The sequence below is a fragment of the Myotis daubentonii genome, chromosome 3 (assembly GCF_963259705.1).
Source record: "Myotis daubentonii chromosome 3, mMyoDau2.1, whole genome shotgun sequence".
In the NCBI taxonomy this organism is placed as follows: domain Eukaryota; kingdom Metazoa; phylum Chordata; class Mammalia; order Chiroptera; family Vespertilionidae; genus Myotis; species Myotis daubentonii.
In genome coordinates this window covers 130,277,723-130,305,198 of record NC_081842.1, presented here as the reverse complement: position 1 = coordinate 130,305,198, position 27,476 = coordinate 130,277,723, and the positions used below count along the sequence as shown (strand labels likewise).

At 44.0% G+C, this 27,476-nt stretch overlaps 2 long non-coding RNA genes across 2 annotated transcripts in view; one reads left to right on the top strand and one right to left on the bottom strand.

Moving 5' to 3' along the window:
• LOC132230701 (uncharacterized) overlaps positions 1-27,476 on the top strand; it is a 351,439-nt gene that overhangs the window by 278,038 nt on the left and 45,925 nt on the right. The window lies entirely within an intron of this gene.
• LOC132230700 (uncharacterized) overlaps positions 1-27,476 on the bottom strand; it is a 69,096-nt gene that overhangs the window by 39,710 nt on the left and 1,910 nt on the right. Inside the window, exon 2 of the long non-coding RNA XR_009451914.1 lies at positions 26,910-27,074. This is a non-coding gene — a long non-coding RNA (uncharacterized LOC132230700). The remainder of the gene's footprint in view (positions 1-26,909; positions 27,075-27,476) is intronic.

Sequence of the window (27,476 nt, the reverse complement as noted above, 5' to 3'; positions counted from 1 at the left end):
TGTGCACATGGGCCTTCCAAATCTTGGTATTATAAATAACACTTCAATGAACATAGCAGTGCATAGATTCTTTGCAATCAGTGTCTCTGATTTCTTGGGATATATTCCCAGAAGTGGAATCACTGTGTTCCATGGAAGCATGGAATTTCCATTTTTAATTTTTTGACGTAACCCCTTACTGCTCTCCAGAGTGGCTGCACAAAATGCATTCCCCCCTGAGGTGTGTTTCTCTGCACCTGCACACAACGTTGATCCTCAGGCAGCATCCCTGACTTCTCTTAAGAGACCCGTGGGGTGGACAGGAGGGAACCAAGGCTTGCCCACCATTTCTCAACGGATCTCACACCCCATTCTCTTCTCATCACTGTGTCCAGAGGCTTTCTCAGAGCGGGAATTCAGGTAGCCAGACCTTGTCCTACCATGGTTCTGTTTTAAGACCTGGCCTGCTTTTCCTTCCTCTTTTTTGCATACCTTTATCACAGTGAATTTTACCATTTCCACTGTTTTCCAGTGCAGAGTGCCGTGGTGTTAAGGACATTTATACTGTTGTGCGGACCGTACCACCATCATCTCCATCACATTTCCGGTCTTCTCCAACTGAAACATTTATCCCCCTTATATCCTCTCCTATGTTCCTCCATCTGATCTCCTGTGGGGATCACTTTGTTATTTGACATTTGAAAAGATACTTTTGATGTGCCTTGAGAGCACTGGTAGGATTTAGGCAGATGAATAGTGTGAGATATGCTTCAGGTACATGTAGTGGGCATGTGGTCTGGACGCAGGAGAAATGAACACTGGAGACCTGAGCACACACCTCTCAGAGGCAGGTGATTGAGGGGTAGGGCAGGGAAACAGAAGAACTTCCATGGAGGGGGCAAGGCTGAGGAGAAAAAGAACCAACCACAGAGTGATCAGAACCAGGGGGATAGTTGGCCCTCTATGGGAAGGCAAGAAAAACAGGGCCTGTGGCAAGGGGCAGGGCTGGAGGTACTGGGAACCCTTCATGGGGGGACTGGCAATCCTCCATGGCGGGGGCAGTGTCCCCTGTCATCCCTCCCTCTTCTCCTGTCCTCCCTGCTCTTCCCCCTCCATGGAGGGTCCCCAGTCTACCACACCCGACCACCTCCATGGAGGGCCCCCTGTTCCTCTGCCCTATACCATCCATTAACCGTCCCCTGTCCCTCTGCCCTGTACCCTCCATGGAAGTTCACCTATCCCCCCTGCCCGGTACCCTAAATGAAGGGTCCCCTATCCCCTCTTCCCTGTACCCAAAATGGAGGTTCCCCTATTCCCCATTCCCTGTGCCCTCCATGGAGGATCCCTGTCCCCCCCTCATATCCTCCATGGAAGGTCCACTGTCCCCCTGCCCTGAACCCTCCATGGAGGGTCCCCTATTCCCCCCTGTACAGTACCCTCAATGGAAGGTAACTATCCCCCCTGCCCTGTACCCGCAATGGAGGGACTTGCAACCTCAGTCCTTCCCCCTCCATAGAGGGTCTCCAGCCCCCCTGTCTTGCCCCCTTTATGTAAGGTACCCTGTCCTCCCTGTCCTGGCCCCTCCATCAAAGTTGCCCTGTCTCCCTTGCAAGACCCCATCCGTGGAGGCTCCACTGTTCCCCCACATTCCCCACTCCATGGAGGGGGCAGGACAGGGGGCACTGGAGACCCCCATTTCCTCTGCCCTGCCCCATCCCTCAGATTCCCATGTCCCCACTCTCCTGTCCCATCCATGGAGGGTTCCCTGACCCAGTGCCATGCCCTGTTTCTTCCATGGAGGTGGTCCTGTCGCCCTGATCTTCTTCCTCCATGGAGGGTCCCCTGTTTTTCTGTCCTGCCACATCCATGAAAGAACTACAGTCCCCCACCACACCTGCCCTGCCTCCTCCATGGATGGTCCCCTACCCCCCTACCATGTACCCTAAATTAAGGGTCCCCGGCCCACCCTGGCCTGTACCCTCCATGGAGGTCCCCTGTCTCCCTGCCCTGTACCCTCCATAGAGGTTCCCCTACCACCTGCCCTGTACTCTCCATGGACGGTCCCCTACCCCCTGCCCTGTATCCTCCATGGAGGGTCCCCTGTCCCCCTTGCCCTGCCCCCTCAATGGAGGGTCCCCTGTACCTTTCCCCTGCCCCCTCAATGGAGGGTCCCCTGTCCCCTTGCCCTGCCCCCTCAATGGAGGGTCTTCTGTTTCCCTGCCCTGTCCCTCACTCACCAGCCTCTGAGGTGTGTGTGCTCAGGTCTCCAGTGTTCATCTCTCCTGCCTCCAGGCAGCGTGTCCACTGTCTTTACCTGAAGCACATCTCACCCTCTTCATCTACCTAAAGCCTACCCCTCAAATATCATTTCAAATGCCAAATCACAGAGTGACCTTTTAAAAATATAAATCTGATCATGTCATTCTCCTGTCTAACCCACCAACGGGCCCTTTATCCGCTGCCTCTCCTCCACCAAACCAGCCCGGTTCTCCCAGCCCCGGGGGCACTGCTATACCTTCCATGGTGGCTTCCCCTTCTCCATGTGGCCAGCTCTGTCTCAACAGCAGAGTCGGAGTTTCAATCTGACAAGATCTTGGGGAGCTCTTCCTGAGCCTGCTGGGGAATCACCCTGCAGTGGCCCAGCCCAGCCTTGTGGGGTATCATGTGGCAACAGGTCACAGAAATAAGACGGGTCACAGACGTAACCTGGCAACTGTCCTGGGTTAGCAGGCGGGCGAAGTTCACCAGGTGTTTTTTTGTTTGTAAATCGGTGAGTGGACATTTATTGAGCTCCAAACCCCGGACCCTGTACTGAACGCACAGACTTGGCAGCTCTTTTCCTTCAGGTTGTTGGTTCCCTCAGAGATAAATGTCCCCCCTTCCTGCTGGGTTATAAACCTTGACATTAGCCTTCCAGAGCAAAGTGGAGGAAGGGCCCAGTCAGCACCTCCCAACCCTCCTCCCTCTGGTTCCTTCTTGGAAAATCTGGTCCTAAAGACTTTAGATGAGCTGAGCAAGGCGCTGCCCATCCTGACAATGGCTGGAGAGAGCCCAGGACGCAGTGCAGGGAGAGGAGGGTCCCTGGAGAAGAGTGGCCCAAGGTGGTGGCTGTGCCCAGGCCCCTATGAGTGCTCCGCCTTTTGAGTGACTGCAAACCAATCATGAGGAACAGCAACATTGTGACATGTAAAGACTCAAGGAGGTTCCCGCTAAAGCCGTCATTGTCTTTCTTCCCAGTGATGGGCTGTGGAGCTCTGGGTGGTGCTGGGGGACACAAAATGCACATGCATGCGCACACACACATACATGCACACACAGACATAGGTACTCTAACACATGTACACACATGTACGCACAATATTACACACACACATACACGGGTGCACATATGCACATGTACATGCATAACCAGGTGCATGCACACACATGCACACATACAATTCCTTCTGTACTGTGAGCCCCAAGAGCAGAGGCCCTGCGCTTTCTCTTTGTGCATCAGGTTTTGCCTCTTCCTAGGAGGCTGGTGACTTTGTGGAGCTGAGCAAGCCACAGGGAGGGTCTCTCACATGAAATACACATTATTATCATCATCATTATCATGGAACACGTTCTGTGTGTTTTAGATTCTGTAGTTACATTGACAAATAGAACAAAATCCCTGCCTTCGTGGAGCTTACATTCTTGTGGGTCCTAGTATCATGTTGTCAACCAGCTCTTCCTTCTGTGGCAGGATTTGCCACACTCCTCATCATTATGACCCCCGGAGAAGGTTCAGTTCCAAATGGGAAAGGCTTTGAACAACAGGGGTACAGGAAGTGAGTATGGTAACTGTCCTTTTCCGCACAGGGGGTATTTTAAAATGGGTGTGAACCAACTGCACACTGTTATGGGTTGACTCAGCAAGATAGACCACCGACTCAGAATTTAAATTTATGAACCTTTATTAAGCTGACCAGCTGTCTGCAGTCCCAGCACCCCGCTGAAGCAAAGGCGGAACTGCAGGAATGACTGCAAGCATTACAGCATATTTATTTGCAAAAACTACAAAGTTACAAAGCCTTGTTTACACAATTTGTTCCTGACACAGTATAGCATTATCACCTTCCTATCTATGTTTTCCGGGAACAGAGAGCACAGTATATTGAGGAGGGACCATGAGACCATATCTCAAGGCCTGACCTGATGTCAGTACCTTCCTATCTGTCTGTTCCAGGAACAGACAGTACAGCGCGCCCCGATATGCAGCCCAGTACATTCCCTACTGGTCTTATTGGGAAACAAATCTTTGATTCAGCATCCTCCTCTAAGATTCTGGAGTATTGGGTGTATAAAACCATTAACTTTACAGTCTGTATTTGATTTTGTATGAAATTGAGGAGGCATCTGGCAATGCAGGGGCCAAATATGAGCCCTAGGAGGAGCAGAACGACTGGTCCTGCCAAGGAGGAGAGCAGCGTAGTTAGCCAGGGGGACCAGGAAAATAAATTCTTATACCAATTGCCTTTAGCCTTTCTAGCCTCTTCTTGGTCAGCCAGCCATTTTCACAGCTGGCTAAGGCTTTCCCTGATCACCCCCAAGTGGTTGGTGTAAAAACAGCAATTTTCCCCTAGGGCCAGACAGAGGCTCCCTGCTTCAGGAAAAGCAGATCTAGGCCTCCTCTGTTTTGTAATACTACCTCTGCGAGTGAACCAACGGAGTCCTCCAGTTGGCTAACAGAATTTTCGAGAGAGTTTAAATTTTGATTTATTTGCTTATTTAATTTTTTATAATTCTGGTGGCCGGTTGCTAGGGCGGCTGTTCCAACGGCCGTGGACCCTGCTAGTCTTATTCCCATAAGGAGGGGGACTAGGATGGGGGCCCTTTTAACCCTTCTGGGTTAGAGGTTTAAATGTTCTCGGCCCCCTTCTCCCGAATAGTAATATACCTGTGGGAGGATATGAGTTAGAATACATAGTCCAGGGTTCATCGGATTCTGGAGGACTGGAGAGAAGATGTAAGGGGTTATACCAGTTGTACATGCCCACCAAGTCCCCTTCGGAGCTACTAAGTAGGTGGGGGTCTCTCCTGTATAATTCTTTGGAAGTATAATAGATGAATTACATAGATCTGTATAGGTGGAACTGCTAAGGGGGTAATTTATAGGGTACACACAAGTCCCGGGGTTTAAGATGTCCCCAAGAGTAAGTCCTTGGTGTTTGTGTCCCCACATACACAGTCCGTCTGGCAGACTTTCTGCCGAAAGGTTCCTGATGGCAGAAGCGTCCTTCCTGAGCTGGGCCCCTGCCCCTATTCCAATATAATAAGGGGGTTCAGGGTTGAGGCACAGCTAGCAATCCGCGGTCAGGTTTGGGGAGGTGCGATTTAGGAAAGAAAACATTAAGTCCAAGGTTCCCAGCAGCTTCTGGTTTGGTTTTCCTGTGTCTGTATCCAAAAGCTGTTGTAGGTCCCCAAGGGCTGGCGAGGTCGTGGCTGCAGGTGGAGTAGGGCTGGGGCTCCCAGAGCTTTGTGACCCAGTGGAACCAAGAGGTTTAGCTGGGGCTGGGTGCTGTGGCTGGCTTGGCCTCTCTGGCTTGTCTAGGGGACGCAAGGGGCCAATTGGGTTGAACCACCGGGGAAGAGTCCGGCTTTGAATGGTGAAGAGCTGGCCAGGGTCTCGGCCGCTTACATAGAGTCTTAGTCCCCACGTCTTTCCCCCTTCCCATTGGTCAGTCCACCAGGTGAGAGGCATGAGGAGGATGGGGTTACAATTTCCAATCGTGCAGTTCTTCTTCGGGGCCCCAGGTCAGACCTCTCTGTTCAGACGGTGGAGCTTGTCGGTGGGAGGTTTTTTCCATGGGGCTAGGGTTTCATAACCCCAAGAGGCACAATTGAAGTCACCCTCTCCTCCACAGTTACTACCCCCTTCCCGGGGGCAGACAAAATGACGAGTGTGCCACAATTCTTGCTCTAGGGTTAGGTCTCCTCACCCGTAACCCCTGGCTTTGGTGACCCGGGGAGGGCCCCCCGAGCCATACCCAGTCGATGCAGTTTTGCTACGGGAATTTCCCCAGTTTTCTTCAAACAGTTTACAGAGATCTGTCGGGATGACAGGCGCCCCTATTCCAACAACAGAGTCTATAACAGTCCTATCAATAGTACGTGTGACCTCCCAAGAGTAATTTATGGCCGAATGGGGATTTCCCAGTCCCGGCTGCAGGCAGATGAGGAGAGTTAGGAAGAACACCGAGTGAGTCTGACCTTCAACGGGTCTCCGGTCCTCTGGACCCGCCATCCCTCGACGCTGTCGTTCTTTTTCTTAACCTGCGTACGATGGAGCCAGTGCCTTTTTCCTGCGACTTTGATGGCGGTTGGAGTGCTCAGCACCACCTGGTAGGGTCCATCCCATCTAGGTTCCAGGCTGCCAGGGTCGTGACGCTTCACCCAAACGAGATCTCCCGGAGAGAAGGCAGGCTGCGTTGGACTGGATCGCAGCACGTGCTCCTCCGTCGTGCCCTTTATGTATGGAGTGCACCTAGCTCTGAGGAGAGCAAAAGGAAGGAGACTTACCCAGTTTTTGCCAGTCTCTAATTTTAATTTAGTTAATGTCTCCTTTAAGGTCCGATTCATTCTCTTTACCTGTCCAGAACTCTGTGGCCTATAGACACAATGCAATTTTCAGGTAACCCTCAGGGCTTTAACTATGGATTGTGTAACTTTGGCGATGAACGCTGGGCCATTATCGGACCCCATGTATAGTGGCAGGCCAAACTGGGGGACAATTTCAGTGAGGAGTTTTCTAACTACTACCTGTGCTGTCTCTGCCTTGGTTGGGTATGCCTCAGGCCAGCCAGAGAAGGTATCAATGAAAACCAGCAAGTATTTATACCCTCCTTGTCCTCCTGGTATCTCGGTGAAGTCCACTTCCCAGTGTCCTCCAGGGTTCTGTCCTCAGAATCGCTGTCCCGGCGCGGCCACAACAGGGGGCCCTTGGTTTACCCGGGCACACACCTGGCACCTCCTAGCCACATCTTAGGATATTTTCTGGAGCCCTGGGATGTAAAATTCTCTTCCCAGTAGTTTTGATAGCTTCGTTCCCCCCCAGGTGGGTGCTCTGGTGGTTCTGGGAAGCGATGGTCCGCCCCAGGGTTTCTGGCACTATAGGCCTTCCGTTTGGCAGGATTAGCCATCCAGCCTCTCCTTCCTGGGCCCCTAGTTTCACAGCTAGCCTCTGCTCCCCCGTCACATAAGTAGGCTTCTCTGGGAGCCTTCGTGCTGGCAGGGCTAGGAGAACTTCTAGGGGCCCTACTGGTCTTTAAGCCTCGTCCTTTGCAGTTTGATCTGCAAGTCGATTTCCCTGTGCTTCGGGACTATCACCCTTCTGGTGCCCTCGGCAATGAATTACTGCCACTTCTTTTGGCCCCCATATGGCTGCCAGGAGGTTACGTATTTTAGAAGCATTTTTAATGTTCTTTCCTTCTGAGGTCAGAAGGCCTCTTTCCTGATATAGGGCCCCATGCACATGTACAGTGGCGAAAGCATACCGACTCTCTGTGAAAATGTTCACCCTTTTTCCTTTTCCCCATCGGAGGGCCTGAGTGACTGCTATAAGTTTTGCCTTTTGGGCTGAGGTGCCTCTTCCTAAGGCCTGTGCCCAGAGAACCTCCTTTTGTGTCACCACTGCCGCCCCCGCATACCGGGTACCTTCCTCTACGAAGCTGCTCCCGTCCGTGTAGAGGGTCTCATCTGGATTCTGCAGGGGCTGGTCCACAAGGTCCTCTCAGAGGGAAGTGAGGGCAGTCAATGTCTCCTCGCAGTCATGCAAAGAGGACTCTGCCTCCTCGTCAGGGAGGAGTGTGGCCGGGTTCAAGGCAGCCGTTTTCAGGAAGCTGACTCGTGGTGGGTCTAGCAGTAACACCTGGTACTGGGTAATGCGGGCGTTGGACATCCATCTCTCCGGGGGGGGCTCTTTAATACGGTCTCAACTGCATGCGGAGCAACTACTTGGAGATTTTGGCCAAAGGTGAGCTTTGAGGCTTCCTTTACCAGGAGGGCGGTGGCTGCAACAGCTCTGAAGCAGTTGGGCCATCCCGAGGCCACCGGGTCAAGTCTCTTAGAGAGATAAGCTACGGGGCGTTTTCATGGTCCTAGGGGTTGTGTGAGGATCCCTTTTGCCACCCCTTTGTTTTCAGCTACATATAGCTGAAAGGGTTTGGTTAGGTCTGGCAGGGCGAGTGCCGGGGCACTTATCAGGGCTTTTTTCAGGTTTTTATAAGCCTTTTCTTCCTTTTTGCAAAGTGCACACTGATTTTTTCCAAGCCTGGGTTGGACTCCTTTTCTCCCATGAGGCTTTTCTTTCTTTTTACTGTCACTTCAGCCCCTTGGGCCTTTTTCCTCATTTAGGGCCAGGAGGACCTTGGCCATCTGGGTGTTTACACCTGCCGTAGGTTCCTCCCGATTGTTAAAAACCTTCTGGGCTACCTCAACCAACTCAGAGATTGATTTCCCCTTAAAGTCTTCTAACTTCTGCAATTTTTTCTAATATCTGGGGCCGACTGGGAAACAAATGCGACAATGACAGCCCTCCGACTTTCCGGGGCATCAGGGTCAATGGGGGTATACACCCGATAGGCCTCGCACAGCCTCTCCAGGAAAGCTGCCGGGCCCTCATTAGGCCCCTGGACTGTCTCTGTCACCTTAGAGAGGTTTGTGGGTCTCCGAGCAGCAGCTCGGATGACCCCTAATAGAGTCTGGCGATACCGATTGAGAGCCTCCTTTCCCCTCTCATTATTGGGATTCCAGTCAGGTCGGCTGGAGGGAAACACAGCCTCTAATCTATCTTGGTCAGAGGTAGGCTGCCCATCCGGACCCAGTATAAATCTCCTCCCTCCCGCCTTGACTCTCTCTCTCTCCTCTGAAGTGAAAAGAGTTTGCATCAACTGTTGGCAAATATCCCAGGTAGGTTGATGGGTAAAAAAAACACAGACTCTAAAAGAGTGGGTTCTGGGAGAAAGAAGGATTCTGGTTCTTCCAATTGTACAGGTCACTGGTAGAAAAGGGGACATAGACCCTGAAAGGTTGCCCATCTGGACCCAAATCCAAAGGGCCTGCCTGCCATAGTGGCAGCATAGGAACTGCAGGACTGGCAGTTGCCGCTGGGTCCTGCAGGTTCTTCCCCTCTCCCTCTCTCTCTCCATATGCTGTCCCTTGCCTAGTGTGAGGAGGGGAGAATGAAGCCAAGGCCTGGACTGGTATTTTCGGAGGAAAGGAAACCGGCTGTGGAGGAGGCAGAGGTTCCGGGCCAGGGTCTTTAGCCACCATCGGGCCGGCGGGTGGGGGAGCATACGGGGGGGGGCCTGACCCTGGGGAGTGCCTCCTCACTTGGACCCTGGAGAACAGGGGGAGTTTTGTCCTTCTGGGCCAAAGCCAAGAGGACTGTCTGTCTTTGTCCCAATTTTCCCCTCAGGAGGCAAGCCGTCATCCACCGGGGTTTCTTGGACAATATGTCAACCTAAACCTGAATATAAGGAATTTGATTAGGATGCCCTGGGCGGCCGTATATGACATAATGGACCCAGTAGGCATTGGTCAGATCAAAAGACCCTGCATCCGGCCACCCCTCCTGGAAAGTGGGCCACTCCCATTCACAGAATCGCTGTAAATCAAAAAGTATTAATATTATAACTTTTAAATCTATTTTAGAATTTTAGTTTTTTTTTATTTTATATAGATTTTTATATTTGTATTTGTACGTCAGATAGTTTGAGTTTTTGACTTCTATCAAATGTTTATTCGGAGTTTAAACAATCTAACCAATTTCTGACTAATTGTCTAAGGGAGCTCTATGGCTTCCCGGGAGGTGATTAAGCTCCCCTTCCACTCATTCAGAGTGGGCCTGATTGATAGGGGGTCGACGAAGATGACTGACCCTATCCCATTTGACAAAGACAAAGACAACAAAGAACAAAGACAAAATAAATTAGCCAAATGCAGCCTAAGGTTGCCCGGAACCTGCAGTTCGCTCCTTGAAGTCCTGAAAATTTTTCAAAAAACATTGCAGCAGGGTGTACACAGAGGCAGACAACTTTTTGACAGTAAACACAAAGACAAACAAATACCAGACAGACAAACCCAGGGCAGCCTAGAGCCGCACAAACCAGGACCCCGGCCACCGTCGTGGCCGCGGGTCAGGACCAGGAGTGCTGGGGTCCAACCCCAGCAGGTCCAGGAGTCCCCAAAGGTGTGGATGGAGTCGACGAAGAAGGAATGACACGGAGACAGCGTTCAGTTGATCAACAGCCTAGCCAGGATCTCTACCAGGATCTCCAGCCAAGTTCTGGTCTGGATCTCCAGCCAAGTTCTGTTCAGGATCTCCAGCGAAGTTCTGGTTAGGATCTCCAGCCAGGTTCCGTGTCCATGTTCTCTTGATAGGTTCTCCAGCCAGGTTTTCCAGGTTCTCCAGCCAGGTTCTGTAGCCATGTTCCCTCGCTAGGTTCTGTCCAGGTTCTCCAGCCAGGTTCAGTCACCAGGTTCTAGTCAGGTTCTCTTGCCATGTTCTATCCAGGTTCTGTAGCCAGGTTCTGTCTCTAGGTTCTTCAGCCAGGTTCTCTCGCTAGGTTCTGTCTCTAGGTTGTGTGGCCAGTTTCTGTCCAGGATCTTTTGCCATGTTCTCTCCAGCGAAGTTCTTCTGTCTCTAGGTTCTGTATAGGTTCTGTGTCTAGGTTCTGTGTCTAGGTTCTGTGTCCTGTTGTCTTTTTACATCTCTATTTATACCAGTTGATTCCAATCCTCTCAATCTCTATTCCAAAGGTTAGGGTGTTTCTTACCTCCATTCCAGGGAGTAAAGATTATGTAGCTTAAGCATGATTGTTCGTAGTTAAAGTGATTAATTACCCACCTGGCACTTAGTTGAGGGGTTTTATTCCCTCCCTAACTTCAGGGGAAAATCCCTACCAGGGGAAACAACCTTTCTCAGAGAGGTGACCTTGGTTAAAACACATAGTGCCAAGAAGGTGAGCAAAACATATTAAGAACAGTATGCCATATATGCCAGGTCCCTTGAAACAGCAAGGATGGACCGGCTCCCGGCACAGGAGTACCGCTGCGTCCAGCCCTCCGTATAGGTCCTTCCGTGGGACGTCCCAATTCCTGTTTAATGACCGGTCCTTTCCTCTCTCGAGAGCCCAGTTGGCTCGGTATCTGAATTGAAAGTTTTGGGTGGAGTGGAGGCCTCCTTGGTAGTCGTTCTCCACAGGTGTGGGGTAACTCGCTGAGTACCCGGGCGACAAGTGGGGGAGAGCCTCCTGCCTTGAATAGGGGGTCCCTGTATTAGACGTGCAGGTCTGATAAACCATTTATTTTCTTGAAGATCATGCAAGGGAGGTGGGAAATTGAGAGAGGTGCGGGCATCCGGGTAGATGGCTTTGAACGGAGAACTCCTCTAACCAGCTGCATCGGCCCACCTCCACTGTCCGGGCACCTCATCCAGAGGCCCTTCCCCCCCCGAGCCCCTCTCCCTGGACAGTCCCCTGACATCACAATCTACTTTAACTTTGGACTGAAGCAAAGTGAGAGATACTTTGAGACGATTGCAACAGGGAAGCAGGGGTTCAAAGCAGTGGTTCGAGTCACACGCTTCTGGGTTTGGGACCCCTTTCCAGAAACGTAACAGCTGTGTAGACCTCGGAAAGCTCCTGGAACTCTCAAAGTCTCTGTTGCATCATCTGTAAACTGAAAATGATCGTGCCTACCTCATAGGGCCTGATGGGGCTTAAGTGAAACAACACATGTTATGTGCACTGCACTCAGCACAGGTGCCCAGTGATAGACTGTTGCTGTTGGTATTATTCCCATCACCCCACCAGGCTAGTTGTGCGGCTCGGTGATGTTCCTGACACAGTCTTTGCCATGTTTCCATAGCTGAAGAAGAATTTTCACCAAACTGAAGAGGATGCTGGAGAGTCTGACACAAACTCCTGGTAAAAGGACAATGGGGAACACTTCCGTGGCCCTCTAAGAGGTGCCAAATGTGCAGGCTGGCCTATCCTGCCTGCTCTCAGTGAGGGGTGAGGGCTTATCTGCTCTCCCCCTCCATCCATCAACTGCCTCAGGCACCCAGATGATACCAGTTCCACTCAACCCCCTTTCCTCACACCGACCAGTAAGTAGCTGGGCCACAGATCCCACTGAACCCAGTGAGTTGGGTAGGGAAGGGTGGGCGTGGCAAGGTGAGTGCCCCTGGGAGTAGCCACTTCCTTCATCTGAGAATCCAGCTCACCAATCCTCCCAGCTAAGAAGGCCCAATGCTTGAAATTTAGACTTGTTTCTCCATTTTGACTTTTAATGGTGATTTCACGTAAAAAAAGAAAAGTTTAGTCCTAACTGGTCTGGCTCAGTGGATACAGTGTCGGTGTATGGACTGAAGGGTCCCAGGTTAGATTCTGTTCAAAGGCACATGTCCGGGTTGCAGGCATGATCCCCAGTAAGGGGGCATGCAAGAGGCAGCAGAGCGATGCTTCTCTCATGATTGATGTTACTGTCTCTCTCTCCCTCTCCCTTCCTCTCTGAAATCAACAAAAATATATTTAAATAATAATTAAAAAATAAAAGTTTAGAGCCAGAAAAATATGGCAAATTATTCCATGCATGTTTACATATTACCCAGGAACCTCTCATCTCCTAAAAATTTTTAACCCGAAATCTCAATTCTACCCATCAAACAAAGCCACTTTTACTAATGATCTTTTTAATAGACTTTATTTTTCAGAACAGTATTAAGCTCACAGCCAAACTGAGCAAAGGCACAGAGTTTCCATGCATCCCACCTCACACCCATGGCCTCCTCACTGTCAACATCCAGTCTAACAACCTTCTGTAATGAGCACCTCCAATAAAGTGCTGTCTGCAGGGCAGACTCTTCCCCCCCACCCCCCATAAACCTCACAGAATTGCTTGCCTTATGTATACAGTCACATTCTCACCTGGCAAAAAAATTAGGGGAAATGTTTCTGTCCTTGATAAAGCCATTATTCAACAAAGGTACAATTTTGCCTTCTTGGCTTTGAATTCAACTTTTTCTCCAAAGAAATTATTTATTTTATAACAATGCTCTTTGGAAGGTGGGGTTGCTTTTGTCCTTTGCTTTTCAACTGTATTGTCCACATACGTGCCCTGTAACGGAGGAACCTCTTCCTTCCTTCTGCCTCTCAGACTCAGCACCCATCTCAGGTGCCCTTGCTGCCTTTGCTGCCATAGAGTTCCTTTCTTTCTGCTGCTTTTGGGTTATGATCCGGACTACTGCGTTCTGTACTTCATCTCTAATACACTCAAAAGCCATGACCCTCAGGGTTATGCCCACAAATGTTCTTCATGTGGAATAACCAAATGTCCTAAACTTAGTCTATTCATTCACACCTACTCTCCCCTTTCCAGGAGAATGACCTGGAACCCCACCTGCCTGCTAACCATGCGCTGTCTCCCAGTGTTTTCAGAAGCCCGCATGGGCTTCTCAGGTACGCTGGGGATCTCCTGGAGGAAAGAGGCCATCACACATTTTTTTTCATGGCTGAGGTATTATTTGCATACAACAAAAGTCACCAATTCAAATGTATGATTTGATGTTTTAATAAATGTGTTTAATCATGTAACCAACACCTCAAGAATGATGTAGGACATTTCCATCATCCCAAAAAGCTTCTTCATGCTGCTTTGCAGTCCCTTTTCCCCAACCCCCACCCGGCAACCACTCATCTTTTTGTCACTATAGGTTTACCTTTTCTAGAATGTTATGTCAGTGGAATAAGATAGTATTTAATCCTTTGCGCAACTTGCATGCTTTTGAGATTCATCCACATCGTTGCATGTATCATTAGCTCATTTCTTTTTGTGGCTGAGTAGTAGTCTGCTGCATAAATAGATAATTTGTCTATCCACTCACCAGCTGATGAACATTTGAGTTGCTTCCAGCTATGAATAAAGCTGCTCTGAATATCTGTGGACAAATCTTAGTGTGAACATGTTTTGTTTTGTTTCTATCCTTAGTAATATAGAAGCAATCCAGGAGTAATCTAGGAGGAAAATTGCCGGATTGTATGACAAGTGTATGTTTAACTTAGAAAAAACGAAAACTCTAGCAAACAGTTTTCTAACATGATTGTACAATTATACAGACCTGTCAGCAGTAAATGAGAGTTCTAGCTCTTCTACATTCTCACCAACACTTGATAATGTCAGTCTTTTAATTTCAGCCATCCTAAGGTGTGTGGTTTTAATTCATTGTGTTTTTAATTTGATGTTGAGCAGCTATTCGTGTGTTAATTTGCCACTAATGTATCTTTTTGTATAAAACGTCTACTAAAATCTTTTGTCCATTTTGGGAAGGTTATTTGTTTCAAGGTTTCTTTCCATATTCTGAATACAAGTCCTTTGTCTGCAATATGCTCAATAAATATTCCCATTTTCTGGCTTGCTTTTTAATTTTCTTAACAGTGTCTTTTAATGGGCAAAAGTTTAATTTGAAGAAATCCAACTTAGTGATTTTCTCTTTTGTGTTATGTGTCCTATTTAAGAAATCTTTGCCTAACCCAAGGTCCCAAAGAATGTCTGCTATGTTTTCTTTTAGAAAATTTACATTTTAGCCCTTAAGTTAATGATTGCCTTCAGGCTGGTGTTTGTATATTATGTGAGGTAAAATTCAAGGTTCATTGTATTCCATCCATCCTGTTTTCCAGCCCCATTGTTTGAAAGTAGTATTATTCTTGTCTCATTAAATTACCTTGGTAGCTTCTCAAAATCAATTGATCACATATCTGTATATTTCTTTCCGGATTTGCTCTTCTGTTCTACACATCTACATGTCTATCCTTATGACAGTACCACTCTATCTTGGTGACTGTAACTTCATAATAAATCTTGAAAACAGGTAGTATTAGTCTTTTAACTTTGTCATTTTCTTCTCCAGAAAATGTTCTCTTTTAGGCCCACTGTGTTTCCATATAAATTTTTAAATCAGTCTGTCAATTTCTACGAAAAAGAAAAAGAAAAGAGAAGTAAGGGAGAAAGAGAGAGAAAGCTTGTTATCATGCTATGAAAAAAACTAACCTGAAGGACATTATGCTAAGTGAAGTAAGCCAAACATAAAAAGATTAAATATTGTATGATTCCACTTACAATGGGTACCTGGGATAGTCAAATTCATAGAGACCAAATACTTGCTGGTTGCTGGGAGCTGGGGAAGTGGGAATAGAGAGTTATTGTTTAATGAATAGAATTTCAGTTTGGGAAAATAAAAAAGGTCTGGAGATGATGAATGGTGGTTATGGTTGCACAACAATATGAATATACTGAACTGTACACATAAATTATTTAAAATGAAAATTTCCTGCCAAAACCGGTTTGGCTCAGTGGATAGAGCATCGGCCTGCGGACTGAAAGGTCCCAGGTTCGATTCCGGTCAAGGGCATGTACCTTAGTTGCGGGTACATCCCCAATAGGAGATGTGCAGGAGGCAGCTGATCGATGTTTCTCTCTCATCAATGTTTCTAACTCTCTATCTCTTTCCCTTCCTCTCTGTAAAAAATCAATAAAATATATTTTAAAAAAAATAAAATGAAAATTTCTTATATTATGTATATTTATCGCAATAAAAAATGTGTTACACTTTTTTTGTAAAAACATCTGCTTGGAATTTATTGCAACTTCATTGAATCTGTTGTTCAATCTAGAGAGGATGGTGCCTTAAAAATATTGATTTTTAAGTGTGGTATATTTCTTCATTTATTTAAGTCTTCTTTATTTTCTCTCAGCAACATTTAGTTTCAGTGCATAGGTCTTATCCATATTTTGTTAACTTCATCCCTATGTATTTTATACTTTTTGATGCTATTTCCAATGTTTACTTCTAGCGTATAAATATTATAATAGGTCTTTGTATATTGACTATGTATCCTGAGACCTTGCTAAATTTATTTATTTGGTTTAATAGCTTTTTTTGTAAATTCCTCAGCATTTTCTACATAGATGCTTATGTCATTTGTGAGTAAAGACATTATTACTTCATTCTTTCCAATTGGTATATATTTCATTTCTTTTCATTGAATTAATACACCAACTAGGACCTCAGTACAGTGGAATATAAGCGACAAGAACAGACATCTTTGCCTTGCTCCCAGTCAGAGGATGAAATTCAATATTTCACCATTAAGAACAATGTTAGCGTTAGGACTTTTGTAGATGTCCCTGATGAGGTTGAGGAGATTTCCTTCCATTTCTAGTTTGCTGAGAATGGTTTTGTTTGTTTTAACCAGGAAAAGGTATTAAATTTTATCACATTCCTTTTCTACATCTATGGAGGATCATGTGACTTTTTCTTCTTTCGTCTGTCAAACCGGTGAATTACATTGAGTTTCAATGTTATACCAACCTTATATTCCTGGAATAAGACTCACTTGGTCATAAGTTGTGTGTTTTTTTAATGTATTGTTGGATTCATTTATTTGCCAAAATTTGCCACATTTTGTTACAGTGTCTATGTTCATGAGATATGTTGGTCTGTAATTTTCGTGTAATGTCTTTATCTGGTTTTGGTATCAGGATAATGATGGCCGGGAAATTTCCCTTTCTCTTCCATTACCTGGGTTGGTAAAGAATTGATACTATTCCTCCTTAAATGTTTGGTAGAATTTAACAGTGAAGTCATCAGGAACTAAAGTTTTCTTTGTGGGAAAGTTTTTAACTATCAATTCAATATTTTTCATCAATATAGGATTATTTCAAGTTAACTGTTTCTTCTTTAGGTAATTTGTGTATTACAAGAATTTATCCATTTCATCTAAGTTATTGAATCTATAGGCATAATATTGTTTCTAATATTCCCTTTTCATAATTTTAAAGTCTGTAGAATCTATAGCAACATCTCCATGTTCATTCTTAATATTAGTCATTTGTGATTTTAATCCTTTCAAATGTATTGAGATTTGTTTTATGGCTCAGAGAATGGTCTATCTTGGTGACTATCAGAAGTGCATTTGAAAGGCATTTATACTGCTGGTTGTTGGGTGGAATCTACACTAATAATAGAGAAACATGCAAATTGGTGCCACTCCGCTACACCCACCAGCCAATCAGAGCGACTATGCCAATTAACCCCACAAAGATGGCTGTTAATTTGCATATGCAGGTGAAGGCTCTGGCGGGAGTCAAGACTGAACACTGAAGACTGAAGAGGCTTGGCTTCTCTGCTGCGGCCAGACCTAAGGCCTGGGTCCCGGGTGCCAGAGTAAAACCAGTGCAACAGCCAGGGGAAGGAAGGCCTATTGAACAAATCTTCATGCAATGGGCTTCTAGTGTTCTATAAATGTCAGTTAGGTTAAGTTGGTGGATAGTATTGTTCAAGTCTTCTTTCTTTTTATGGATTTCCTCTTTACTTGTGCTATAAATTAGTAAGGACCACATGTTGAAATGTCCACTATAAACTCTGAATTTGCCTATTACTCCCTTCAGTTGGGAAGCAGTCTTTGTTTTATGTATTTGAACCTGTCTCATTAGGTGCATACAAATTTATGGTGTTTGTGTCCTGTTGATGAATTGAATTCTTTGACATTTTGAAATATTCCTCTTTATCTTTTTATTAATTTTTCTGAAGTCTAGTTTTTCTGATAGTAAAATAGCTTTCTTCCTTTCTTTCTGTTTTATTTTGGTTGTTGTTGTTGTTGTTTTTCTGTTTTTTTGTGTTTTTTTGAGAGAGGAAGGGAAAGGGAGAAACATCAGTCTCCTTTATGACCCCTACTGGAGATCAAGCCTGCAACCATGTGCCCTGATTGGGAATTGAACCTGCAACCTTTGGTACAGAGATAACACCCAGCCTACTGAGCCACACCAGCCAGGGCAAAAAATAGCTTTCTTTCTATTAGTGTTAATATAATACATTTTTGCCATCTTTTTCTTTTTAACCTATTTGTATCCTCATATTTAAAGTGCATTTCTTACAGACAACATATAGTTAGGTCTTGCTTTTTCATCCAATTTAACAATCTCTGCCTCTTGATTCAAATGTTTAAACATTTGCATCTAATGTTTAATATGGACAATATGGTGGGTTAAGTCTACCTTCTTGATATTTGTTTTATCTGTTCTTTTGTTCCCTTTTTCCTTCTTTCTTATCTCTTTTTAGACTGTTCTTAATTATTCCCTATCCTCTCTACTGTGGCTTATTAGCTAAACCTTTTTTTTATTTATTTAGTAGCCTCTCTAGGGTTTATAATATACACTCTTAATTATCATAGTCTATCTTCTAATAATACACCACTCTATGTATAGTGTGAGAACCTTACAACAATATACTTCTAATTCCTCTTCCACACTTTGTGCTACTGTTGTCTACCTACAGCTTTGGCTGATTCAAGTGTGTGTAACCATGTGCATGACCAGTAGTCCCACAATACAGCACACAGGGCCACCATATAGGGCAAAGAGAGAAATGGAATATAGTGTCCCATGTTAGTAATATTATTTAGGGAGAGACTGATTGCAGAGTCACAAATTAATCAGAACAGCCACCAACCAGCCTCAGCCCTGGAGCAGGGTGTTCAAGGGCCTTAGTTGCACCAAGCATTGGCCTTTTCTTTTTTTAATATTTTCTTTTTTTAAAATATATTTTATTGATTTTTTTACAGAGAGGAAGGAAGAGGGATAGAGAGTTAGAAACATCCATGAGAGAGAAACACCGAACAGCTGCCTCCTGCACACTCCCCACTGGAGATGTGCCCGCAACCAAGGTACATGCTCTTGACCAGAATCGAACCTGGGACCTTTGAGTTTGCAGGCCGACGCTCTATCCACTGAGCCAAACCGGTTAGGACAAGCATTGGCCTTTTATTTGCTGGATCACGGGAGTGTCTAGAAGAGGGTCAGGCATTGCCAGGGCTAAGACAGGGAGAGGGAAGGTGAGGCTCAGGACAGTAGTTATTTACTAAGCAGTTTAGAAGTATTTCAGTATTTTAACACTGGTTTGCCATTCAGGTGCACACCAGCAGTGTACATGTCCTAGAGGTAGTGAAGTTTCCCCTATACATACTTCCTTATGGAGTCTCCAATATGTATGGCATGTTTGCTACTATAGTGTGAGAGAATTCTCAGGGGCATGAGAAGAGGTTGATCCATCAGCAAAGTCAAGCACAGGAGGCAGAGCAGAAAGAAAAGAGCTTGCAAGTGTCTTATTAATCATAATCATGGCAGGTATTTTAGTACTTGCCATCGATCTCTAAACCTCTTCTCTACCTTTTGAGAGTGCGCTGTTATTCTCAATCTATACATGAGGATTAGGGGTTAAGGAGATCAAGAATTTGCCCAGAGTCATATGGCAAAGAGCCTATATTGTATCTATGACTCACCCTATTGCTCCTTTTGATCAAGGTTTTTTTCCCCCTTCCAATATGTGAAGAATTTCGTCACTTAAAAGGGTTTAATCTGTACTAAATAGTGTCAGTAATACCAAATAAAGCCAAGGCTCATGTCTCATCTCTCTCTATTCCTGAAACCTGCATTAATTACCTTTCTCAGTCTAGAAGAGGAATCATGGCTTAAAGCTGGAGGAACAAGATGGGTTACCAAGGCCCCATGCTTGTGGGAAATCCGCCTCATAAATTCGTAGCATTCAAGCAACCCAACCCCAAATCCCTTAATTGGTGCCACAAGAGGTGATCCTAAGGCAGGACTTCCAGTCAATACTGTCCATGTGGAATGGGTAGCAGCTCTTTAAACTGGAAGTGGCTCCTGCCTTGTATTACTAAGCCAAAGGATTAAGACGAAAATGAGTTTACATTTTCTTATAGGCAGCATCCTTTCTCTTAGGTGGCCTTACTTGGTTTTTGAATGGGAAAGTGACTCAGTTTGCTCAATGAAGATGAATCCATTTGCAGCTTTTTAAGTCTGACAAATTATATTTTTTTCTTTTCTGGAAAGGAGCACTAAAAACAACTGGTCCCAGTTAAAATATACAAAATCTGTGAGGACATTCCGCAACACCAAACTCCCAAATCTGTGACCAGAGCAGTAAGTACAATCACTAATGTAATAAAACTAGTGTGGTTTAAAGGAGATTTTGTTTAATAATTAACACACTTGCTTAGTGTAGCAACTCAAAAGCAAAATACACAGAAAGAAACTGGCCTCATAAACATATTCAACTATGAATGGACTTTATTTTCTACTCTCAGAATTTAACATACTGTACACCAGAACTCTTGGCCCTTTATAAGCTCATAAACATTAAAAAAAAAAGCATCCTCAGTAGACTGTATGCACAGTTCTATAGTATTAAATTAGTATTTCTATACTATAGAGTACATAGGTGACTCTATTCTTTTATCTTTAAAAAATATTTTCTCAGTACCAATTCAAAATATTCCACCTCCAATTTGCCATTTGATAACTGATTTTCACTAAAAGTTTGAGATTATCCAAACAGTCTTACTCAAAAATGGCAAACAGAGATCATTGATGGAGTTCCCTTTCTGACCTAATGTTATCAGTGCCTTAGGCTCTGTGCAGCAGCTGCCTTAACAACATATACATTGACGTGACCATGTCAGCTTAAATAACTGAGAAGCTCCCTCCAATGCTTTTGCTCACAATGCCTTCTCTCTTGAACTTCAATAAGCAATGTTTTCTGATGGCAGATTGAAGACACACCCATATTCGCCTCCTTGGGATGAGCAGATGGGGTACAGTGGACAGGAAGATAACGCAAGGTCTCAGTTTTCCTCAGCTGATTCCAACTTCCTTGTGTTGATTGACTCCTGCAGGAATCAGGCATTTAATTGTCCAGCAGTCTTAATTTTAGGAGGCGCTGTGAGATATTTTCACTTCTTCGTGTGAAATCCAGCTTTGCAAAGTTGATCAATGCAGTGAATTTTGGTGTATAACCAAATGGCCTCAAGATATAATCAAATTTATTTATGAATTAGCTTGAGTTTAACAAAATGACAGGTGGTAAAGTGTTCAATTTTTCTTTTTTTTTGGATTTTATACAGGAGTTCAGAGAACTCTGGTGGATATGAAGACTGCTACGAAATGACAGTTACTACCATGATGTCAGATTCCACTAAAAGGGCTCAAGTTAATAAAGTGGTTTAACAGTGGTCAAGCCCTAGCCTGTTTTGCCCAGTGGATAGAGCATCGGTCTGCAGACTCAAGGGTCCCAGATTGTATTCTGGTCAAGGGCATGTACCTTGGCTGCAGGCACATCCCCAGTAGGGGGTGTGCAGGAGGCAGCTGATCAGTGTTTCTCTCTCATTGATGTTTCTAACTCTCTGACCCTCTCCCTTCCTCTCTATAAAAAATCAATAAAATATGTTAAAACAAAAAAAAAAAAGCAGTGGTCAAGAGCAGGGATTCTAGGTCCTATCTTTGTTGTATTACTTGTATGTTAGGGAAATAACTAAACATCTCTATACCTAAACATCCTTAAACATTTATCACCCCTATCATTCAAGAATTATATTGAGCACTTTGGGATTCAAAGATCATCATGTATTTTACTTTCAAAAAAGTTTAAAACCTAGCTAGAGACAGTAGTACATAAGAAACAGTACATAATTACAATACACTAGAGGCCTAGAGCATGAAATTCGTGCACGCGTAGGGCCCCTAGGCCTGGCCGGCTATCAGGTCCAATTGGGGTCTTCTTTCCCTGGCTGCTGGCTGCTAGTCATGCCCTTTCTTCCTACTGCACCACCCCCTTGTGATCAGTGCACATCATAGAGAGCGATTGAACTGCCAGTCTCCCAGTCAAACTCCCGAGGGGACACTTTGCATATTAGCCTTTTATATAGAGAGATGAGGTAGGGAGGAGGGGAACCCTGGAGCGAGATTGCCTGGATTGACATTCTAGCTGTACCACTTTCCTTGAGAAGTAGAGCAAGTTACCTAACTCATGAACCTTAGGCTCTTCATTTCTAAAATACTGAGAATATTTACACCCGAATGTTTTATGAAAATTAAGTAAGTTTCATAGAAATAGTTCATCAAAACCACAATGAGGTACCACTTTACACCTATTAGGATGGCTATTATCAAAAAACAAATAACACCAGAAATAACAAGTGTTGCAAAGGATGTAGAGAAACTGGATCCCTGGTATACTGCTGATGAAAATGTGAAAATATACAAACACTGTGGAAAACAGTCAGATGGTTCCTCAAAAAATTAAACAATTACCTTATGACTCAGCAGTTACAGTTCTAGGTATGCATTCAAAGGATTAAAAACAGAGATTCAAGCAAATATTTTAGACCCATGTTCACAGTGGTGTGGGAGGAACAAAAAGTGTAAGGAACACATTTTCCTGCACAAATGAGTACACAAAATATGACATATACATACAATGAAATATTTAATTTTAAAAAGAAATTTTGACACACACATGGATGCACATTGAAGACATTATGCCAAGGGAAATAAGCCAGGCACAAATGCATAGACAGAAAGCAGAATGGTGGTTCCCAGTGGCTTTCAGGGCAGAGAATAGAGCGTTGTTGTTTAATGGGCACAGAGTTTCAGTTGGGGGAAGATGAACGCGTTCTGGAGATGGATGGTAGCACAACTATGGAAGGTGCGTAATGCCACTTAAAAAATGTTAACTTTACTGTATATCTTATTTTTTGAGCCGAGCCAGCTCAGCCAGGTTCAGTGAGCCTGAGAGGGGGCAGTGAGGGATTGAGAAAAGACAAGAGAAAAAAAGCTGGGTCTGGGTAGGATGCTGTCCTCTCTGATCGAGAGCTAGAAACAGCGCCAGATCGTATAAGCCACCTCTTTATTTTATAGCCAGATTCCATGAGGCAAAGTAAGGGCATGGTTACAACATTCTCCTGGGTTTCTTATCTACTCAGTTACATGCACCTGAACTCTATCAAGCCCACATCACTCAGCCATGTGGGACCACAGGCTCAGACCATAGGTACAAGCTTACAACTACAGCTTTTGGCTATAATTGTGCTGGGGGGGGCTTTGCCCTCCAGGCTAGGGCTTGCATGTGGCTTTCCCACGAGAGGACAGTGCCCTTTCATAGTCTGAGACTTGGACAGTCCAAACACTGTAGCTGCTCTCCAGTTTTTTAAAAAATGTTTTCATTAATTTCAGAGAGAGGAAAAGACAGGGAGTCAGAGGGAAAAATAGAAACATCAATGATGAGAATCATTGATTGGCTGCCTCCTGCATGCCCCCCACTGGGGATGTAGCCCACAACCAGGCACTTGCCCTGGCCAAGAATTGAACACTGGCCTCCTGCTTCATGGGTGAATGCTCAATCCCTGAGCCACATTGGCCAGGCTAACGTGTATTTTACAATTTTAAAAGCTCAGAACAGAGTCTGCCACGTAGTAAGTGCTCAATAAACATTAACTATCCTTAGGGCTTTTGAAAGTGTTTGAGAGAGAAAATTTACACAGTAGATCAGAAATGTATGTGAGAGGATGTCATCTGAGCTGGGACTTAGTGGATGAGTAAGATGGATAGCAGTTACAGTAATTATTTACATCAGCCCTTTATGAATAAAAAGTCAGATGTTAGGTGAAAGGGATCTTCAAATGCTCCTCAAATTTTAAAATAAATTAATAACTATTACATGCTAGGACTGAGGGTTATATTGATGAAGGGGTCCGAAACACAAATAGGTAAGCATGGAAAATTAGTATGTTCAAGGATCAAATACCTCTTACTTAATTCCACATTTTATAGGCCAGTTTGCAGTAGTTACTTAAAACTTTGGACTTCAAAGAACTCTGGTTATATCTTAGATCACCCGATTTTTCCATAACACCACCATTCCACTCACGTTTCACTTATTTTTCTACTAAAATCCCAAGTATACCTTTTAATAACTCAATAAAATGTACACTTAAAATGGATGCATTTTCTTTTATGTAAATAGTAGCTCAATAAATTTCATTTAAAAAACAAAACAAAATGACAGTATATTTTTAAGAGTTCATTTAGAAAAAAGAAAATGACAATTTTTAATTAAAATATGAATACCTTATTTTTTTCACTTTTAAAAAGTATGCTTTTATTGATTTCAGAGAGAGAAGGGGAGGAGAGATAAAAACATTGATTGGCTGCCTCTTGCATACCCCCTATTGGTGCATGTGCCCTGACCAGCAATTAAACCATGACCTCTTTGTCCATGGGATAATGCTCAACCATGCGCCACACTGGCCAGGTTGAATACCTTATTTTTAAGAAATTAATGTATTATGGATAAAGCTAATGTTTCTGTTGACCACCCTCCCAATCTTCACTGCCACCCATTATCTCTCCCATTTATACGGTCTCCCCCAAATCATCACTGCTGGCAGTGTGATATGGGTTCTTCTGAACCTTTAAGAATATATTTACATACATATATAGCCACTGAAAATGTACAGTACTGTATACATCTTTCAGCAATTTGCTGTTGTCACTTAACATTATGTTTATGAAATGTATCCATATTCATATAAATAAAGTTTATTTTTAAAATCTGATATAAATAATCTATTACATGACTATAGTGCATTTTATTTAGCCAGACCTTTCCCCTCCTGACAGATATTTAGGTTGCTTTTCTCTATTACAGCTCACCAGTGTAGTGTTAAATAGCAGTTACCACTGGGTGGCCCTAGGAATGGGAGATGGTATTCTGAAAGGTTCAACGTTTTACAATGAGAATGCATTCATGTATTATTTACATAATTTAAGTACTGAATTAAAGAATTTTCTGATACATAAATTATCGAAAAAGAAAAAAAACAAAATTAGTAACAGGAAGCAGTCATCTATTAAAATATATGGAAAACAATGTTATAGGGCATAACAGTGTACTCATGGTTTGAGACATAAGCACTTAATGAAAAATAGTGACCTGAGCACTAAACAGGTCATATAAACATTTTCCCCTATTGAAAGCAATTACAATGCAAACATCAGCACATTGGTTATCTTGGCATCAGCATAATTAACACATGCATGGTTACTTCATTTATACTTTTTGCTTTCTTCTTTTAGGACTATGATATATTTCCCCATCTCTGAAATGAAAGGGGTAAAGATAAAAACTACCATAAATGATGGACACTTTAATAGAAGAGCTTTAAAATAATAATTCATAAATCAGATACAGACCAGAACAAATTAAAATATGCATTTAGAACTGAAAACTGATTTTTTAAAGAGTAAATATGGAAACCACAACATTAAATCTAAGGGACAAAATTGAGATGGGGATAAACAAAATGAATTTTCTAAAAGCTACACTTTGGAGCTCCACTTTAAAATTAACTTTGAATATATGTACATGCCTGATGATCAGAGAATTCATTTCAGGTAGAATACTAAAGTCAGAGGAGAAATCAGAAACTGTCTGACGTCTTTATCCTGGCTCCTGGCTCAACTCATTCTATCTCAGGGAGAATGTCAAAGATTAGCCTATTGAGAAACATTTCTGCTAATACTCTGTTTATCTTCTTTAAAAGAAAATTATTCATGTTTAGATTTTGAGGCTGTCTAATGAATTTAAGTCAATAGGGATTGATCAGATATATCAAAATTTACTTAAGTGGAAAAAGCACTAATAAATCATTAAGAAGTTAAACACCATGATTTCTGATAACTAATCAAGAGTTAATTTGTATAAACTTACTATAAAATATCATTCATTATATGAATCAAAAGGGATTACTAAGCAAATATTTCATTTTTATAAGAGAAGGACTAAATCATAGCTAGCTTTAAATCTTTGAACTAAATGATAGTAAGGTAAGTAAAATTATTAAACCAATAAGCCTTACAACTTCCTGATCACCAGCGGCCCTGGAGAGAGAAGGCATCATTTGCGAGCCCATTATCAGACAAGCGCTGTGCACATAAATCCTACATAAGACATGGGCCTGCCCTCGCAGAGCTCACAGCCTAGTAAGGAGAGTAATGATTAAGCATGTGCCAGGTAGACAGGGAACAAAATGGAAAAGATCAGCTTCGTGGGAATGACTAAGCTGGGTCTTAAAAGATGAAGAGTTTACCAAGCAGGCCTTAGGCAGCAGAACAAGACATGGCAAGGTAAAAATGTAGCACAGTGTGGATGAGAAAGTGTAGCAATTCGGGCTGGCTAAAGCACTAGCTACCTATTTCATGGGTAGTGGCAAAATACAAGGATAGGTAGGCAGAGGCCCTGATCCTGGAGGTCTTGAGAGCGATTCTAAGGAATATGAATTTTGTCACTTAAGAGCTGTAAGAGGTGAAAGTTCACTCTGGCAGCAGGGTAGAGATGAATCCGTAAAGGAAAAGCTTCTAGACAGGTAGAGCAATTAGGAAAACAACCATCCTTTTCCAGATGGACAGCAATCATGACAGAGGAAGAGGAGGGGTAAATGAGGTCTTCAGGTAGAACTGACAGCAATTAAGACTGGATAGTAAGGAATAAGAAAGGAGTATCTAACATGACTCCTTGATTTCTGGCTCAGATGAACAAAGGACGGTGATTCATTAACCAGGATAGGGAATGCTGGGAGAGAGGAACAGGCTGAGAAGAAGATGGCTTCAGGTAAAGCCCCACTGAACATGGGATCTAGGAAGATGCCCAGTAAGCAGCTGAAATATAGGATGGACCTCAACTGCTTTTAATTTATTACTTCGGCATTAGTTCATATCTCTCAGCTATCAAAATTTTATCAGGGACATTAACAGGGCAAAATTGACTGCTATTAAAGTTTGGATCTTCTCACCGACACTATACACCCTACACCTTAGGAATTAGCAAAGGAAGAAAACAAAAAAAGAGAGAGGGACAGTTGAAGGGAGGAAGGAAGAAGCAGGGAAAAAGCAAACACCTTTTTAACACGATTAACTGTCTACCTACACATGACTTAAGAAACTCTACCTTAAGGTAAACAATTCACTGTTGGACGATACAATGTGAGACTTACCTCTCTTTCCTCCTTCTTGAGTCCCAATTTTTATCTTTATCTTTATTTCTTGTTCGTTTATGTGGGCTCCGACTCCGATCCCTTCTATGCCGTGAACACTCAGCATCCAAATAGCTTCCACCAGACTGCCGGGAACCTACTGAAGGTGATCGCCTTTCTTCTCTCCTGAAACAGACAGCGCTTTCCTCACTGGTCTTCAGTGTGCACCAGCCTAAAGTTAATGTTCTGCATCAGACCAATGATACAGGATCTAAATAAGTATGTGTAATCTTTCAAGTCATATAAGAGGGCAAAGGGACACCGTTTTTATTTTTTTTTATTTTCTTTTTTATTTTTTTTAATTAAATCTTTATTGTTCAGATTATTACATTTGTTCCTCTTTTTTCCCCACATAACTCCCCTCCTCCCAGTTCCCGCCCCACCCTCTGCCCTCACTCCCCACCCACTGTCCTCTTCCATAGGTGCACGATTTTTGTCCAGTCTCTTTCCGCATCTCCCACACCCCTTTCCCCCCCAAGAATAGTCAGTCCATTCCCTTTCTATGTCCCTGATTCTATTATGATCACC